The sequence below is a fragment of the Phoenix dactylifera genome, chromosome 16 (assembly GCF_051530095.1).
Source record: "Phoenix dactylifera cultivar Ajwa chromosome 16, Ajwa_hap1_PhDact_Kaust_v1.1, whole genome shotgun sequence".
NCBI classification, from domain to species: Eukaryota; Viridiplantae; Streptophyta; class Magnoliopsida; order Arecales; family Arecaceae; genus Phoenix; species Phoenix dactylifera.
In genome coordinates, this window is record NC_143205.1 from 5,603,483 (window position 1) to 5,608,247 (window position 4,765).

Here is a 4,765-nt window from a genome sequence, read left to right on the forward strand (position 1 = left end):
CCCTCCTGAAAACAGGAGATAATGTCTTGTGATTAATTTAGCAAAACCTTGGCCAGGGTAATCCCAGTGAGGAGTCACGGGATATCTAAAGTTAATCACATAATGGATGTACTAATTATAGGGTTGACAGTGAGCTCTAAGTCATCCTGGCATTAGGAGTCAAAGGGATTGAATTATACAGTAACCATAGTTCAGGGTTCCAGAATATTTGCTTCGCATATATTCGACCTATCCGGACGTCGGGTACCATTACTAGATGGTCACATCGATTAGTGTAGAAAATTGTTCCTATACTACTGGCTTAGGTTCGAACCTATGAGGTCACACGCATAGAAGATTCCTGATTGATCAAGAAAGCTGGTGAATGATTAAGAATCATTCAGGGATAATTTGGTCAATTTGATTGGCAAATTATCTTATAAAATAATTAAAGTAATTATTGAAGGATTAATTAGTAATTAAATTACTAATAAACTCAATTTGATTGAGTAATTGTGCTAAGGATGAGCCAAATTGAATTGGATTCAAGTTTGGGCTCAATCAGGGTTTTGACCTGATTGGATTAGGTCAGAACCAAAAAGGACTTAAGCTGATCAAATTAATTTTAAATTAATTTGTTCTTAATTGGGGATTGACCTAATTGAATTAGGTCCAACACAAAGTAATAATTCAATTTGATTGAGTTTGCATGAGCCAAAATTGAATAGGATTCAATTTGAGCTCAATCAGGGTCTGACCTGATTAGATTGGGTTCAACCAAATTGCTTTGTTTTAATTCGGGTTTGACCAAATTTGATTAGGTGCAACCCAAGGGGATTAGGCTCAGATGATGTGGCAATTATTGGTGACATGGAATTGGATTTCATGAATTTTAAATAAACCAAAATTATTGCATGGCACATGGACCCATTGCTTGACACATGGCGACATTATTTGTTATTTGAATTTAAATTCAAACATTAAGCAATGTGTTAAATGATTTTAATCACTCAAACCATCAGCCAAGGTGGCGTCTGAGTTTTTGAATGGATTAAATTCGAATTTCAAGAGGTGATTTCGAAATTATGAAGTGTTTTACCTTGCCGCATGGATTTCAAATTCCTTCCCTCTTGCACATGTGTTTAAAATTTGAATTTAAATCAGATTTGGTTGAGATCTGATTTGGGTTGTTCCTATTTCTTTGCATGTGCCAACTAAAAGAGGTTTTCTGAAAATAAATTTCGAATTTTGAATGAAAATTCGGAGGCCATTAAAAGGGGTCAAACATGGGCACCAAAAACACATCCATTGCAGCCTTCTTCCTCACCCGCCTCCTCCTCCTCTTCTTCTCCATTTTAGATAGGGTTTTCAGGGTGAATATCTAGAAGATTCAAGATCAGATCTGAGTCCTCTACTTCCCTTACAAACCTCATCTCTATCTGCTTCAAGACGATTGATCAAGAGTTGATTGAATCCCGGCGGGCAGATTTCAGCTTTCAAGTGTTCTGCAGCTGCTAGCACTGTTGCGGAAGAAGATCCTTCAGGACTTCGCGTGTACTTCTCGTAGAGGCCATTCGTGTGCGTGGCTGCGAAGTCAAGAATCAGATTCACAACTTTCATCCATCATAAAAGGTATTAATCTAGCATTAATCATTTATTATGGTGTCAAGGTCTAGGTCTAATTCTCCGAGGTTTTACCCTCTTTTGGGGCTCCTCACGGAGATATCTCCAGAATCCATTCGATGGATATTCAGAGATTAATTGGAATAGAGTTCTTAAGTTTCAGATCTGATAGTTAATCATGCATAAAAGTTTTAGCATAATTGTTTAAACGATTCCGGCATAATCCTATGTGTTCTTAAGGTGCTGATTTCTAGATTTGATCTTGTAAGCATGCATGAATTAAATTGTTTGATTCGGTTTTTCCGCTGCGTTTTAAAACTTAAAAAGAACTACGTATGGCTTGATCCCCCTTATGAAGGGGTACGTAGGCAACCCGATCAGGTTCAGCCATGGTTTTCAAAAAAAAAAAAAATCAGCATGCTAAACACCGAAGAACCTAGGATTCACTTTCATTTTCCTATTAAGGAGAATTTCAATGTCAAAGAAAAGAATAGTGTTTTTGATTTTGATTGATATGGATATCATGGTGTCATTAGTGTAGGTACTTCTATCTATTATGCAAAAAAAATATCGTTGGAAAGTATAGTATTTTTTTTATTTTGATCGTTATGGATATCATTGTGTTATTAGTAGATTCTCTAAGTCTAGTAGATTTACAAGATCCCGAAATGTTTACTTATTTGAGGAATTGATCTCAGTGTAAATTCACAGAGTTTATATCATGGTAGAATTTCTTGTAAATCTTTGAACCAGATTATTGGATTTTCGTGAGTTAAATATTTATAAATCAAGGCCATGAGTTGACTATGAATTTTGAATCACCATATGAGAAATGCAAGTGGGATATCATGAGAGGCCTAAATGAGTTTAGCCTAAAAGAAAAGATTCATGATGCTTGAGTAAGCTCGTGAGTAAGTTAATCTAGAATCTTTTAATCGAAGCTTGGAATAAATATCAACTTATATAATGGAATTGTCAAGGAAAACTAGAATTGGCTTAGTTCAAATTTGGATCTAGAATATGATTGCTTGATTATATGATGGTACAAATACGACAACTATCTCAGGGGTTAATCATAACATAGTGTACTTGGAAAGCAATGATAAATTTTGCTTGGATATTATATATATATATAATGTTGATGATCTGGGATCATTAAGAAATTTTGAAAAATATTGATCAGAGTTGCACAACGAAAGAATGGTGGACTGAGTTATTTTCAATTGGATAAAAATACTGACTGTGTTTTGGTAACATGTTATGATGAAAGACTATGTTGTTCAATAATGAAAGATTTTGTTAATAAGGGAAGGTGAATACTATTGATTTTCAGGTCAATCATGATATGATTAGGTTATCTCTTGGATAGACTTTGCTATTTTTGGGTATGCTAAGAAAAATTTGAGTATATTATGACCAGGATTGGTTGATTGTTGATTAAATACAGTCTATTTTGTTAAGTATCTAAATAAACCATGCATTATTTGCTCCCATCTTATGATTTATAAGTTTAAGTTAAAAGCTTTGTGGCATATTGAATCATGGTATCAATACTTTGCCTTCTCAGATATGCTCTTGTGATTTGATGCAAATCATTTTTGAGATAGATCGTTGCTATCTAATGATCATCAGTACATGTTCATTTTGTGAATTACATTTCTAGCCATTTAATGATTTGATTCTAAGGTTGGTCATTATCCTTTGAGCGATCAGCACACTACCATGATAAGTATATGAGATCTATTTCATTTCAAGTTCTATCCCAAACACAATTAATTTTAATCAATCCTGTTGTGAATCGATCCTGATCCGATCTCAAGTGAACATGCACCAAGATGATAATTTCAATCTGAGATTTTAGTCAGTCACTTATCTAGTGTTAATCTTGCGAGTTTTATGAAATTTTTGATAGTTGATCCAAAGCTATCTATCATACTGATTTTGATCAAGAAGAATGAGATCTTGGATTTTTATTACTCAATGGGCTAAGCATCTTTAAATATGAAAGTCCTAGATCTCTTAAATTTTGAGGACAAAATTTTCTTAAGAAAGAGAGAATGTGAGATACTGGGATGAAGTCGGCAGCCCCAGCCGACTTCAGCCCAACGCCCCTTTTGGAAGGAGCAGAGCAGGGGATCGCGTTGCGATCCCCCTCTGCCTTCTCCGGGCGCGACGGGAGCAGAGGCGCCGCGGACAATCTGCAGCAGCCCCGTGGCCGTTCCAACGCCCTTTTTGGATGATTCTTCCAACCAGGGTTATAGGTTTTCGAGTATGGATCGTTATAAGGCTTTTGGTAGGAGTTCATAGCATTTGCTTGATCGTGCAAGACTTCCTTGAATACCGGTATGGTGGGGCAATCTGTAGTGGTATGACCCGACATATCACAGATACCACAACACTCGTTTCTAAGCTCTATAGTCTTGACAGGCTCAACCTTCCTAAGCTCAATTTCTTCTACCTTCCTAGTGAGGGCTGCCATTTTAGCATGAAGATCATCCTCAGTTCTGAGGTTGTAAAGGCCTCCCTGTACAGAGCTAGTAGGCTTAGGCAAAGACTTGTTGTTTCTATCCCCGTTATCCCAAAGTTGGGCAGTCTCAGCAAGGAAATCCAAATACTCCCATGCCTCATCAGGTTGTTTTTCTAAGAATCTACCATTGCACATGGTCTCTACAAACTGTTTCAACTGTGGAGATAAACCTTCATAAAAGAAGCTAATGGTTCTCCAAGTTTCGAATCCGTGATGAGGGCATGAGAGAAGAAGGTCTTTAAATCTTTCCCAACATTCATAAAATGTTTCATTATCTTTTTGTTGAAAATTGCTGATATGTCTTTTCAAAAAGTTGGTCCTTTGTGTGGGGAAGAACTTCTTTAAAAATTCTCTCTGCATATCTTGCCAAGTTCTTATTGATCTAGGTCGCAAAGAGTTTAGCCATGTTTTGGCCTTATCCTTTAGAGAGAAAGGAAACAATGTCAGCTTGAGGACATCCTCGGTGACGTTTGGCACTCTAAATGTAATGCTCAATTCTTCAAAATCCTTTAAATGAAGATACGGACTCTCGAACTCTAACCCGTGGAACTTAGGCAGCAATTGAATCACCCCGGGTTTGATGTCAAAATGTCCTACATTATCAGAAAAAATTATGCATGAAGGCTGACTAGTCCT

General features: G+C 36.5%; 1 non-coding gene across 1 annotated transcript; it reads left to right on the forward strand.

Moving 5' to 3' along the window:
* Window positions 1-4,334: 4,334 nt before the first annotated feature.
* LOC120107268 (small nucleolar RNA R71) lies at window positions 4,335-4,443 on the forward strand. The gene has a single exon (XR_005509149.1). It is a non-coding gene; the product is annotated as a small nucleolar RNA R71 (small nucleolar RNA).
* Window positions 4,444-4,765: the final 322 nt, after the last annotated feature.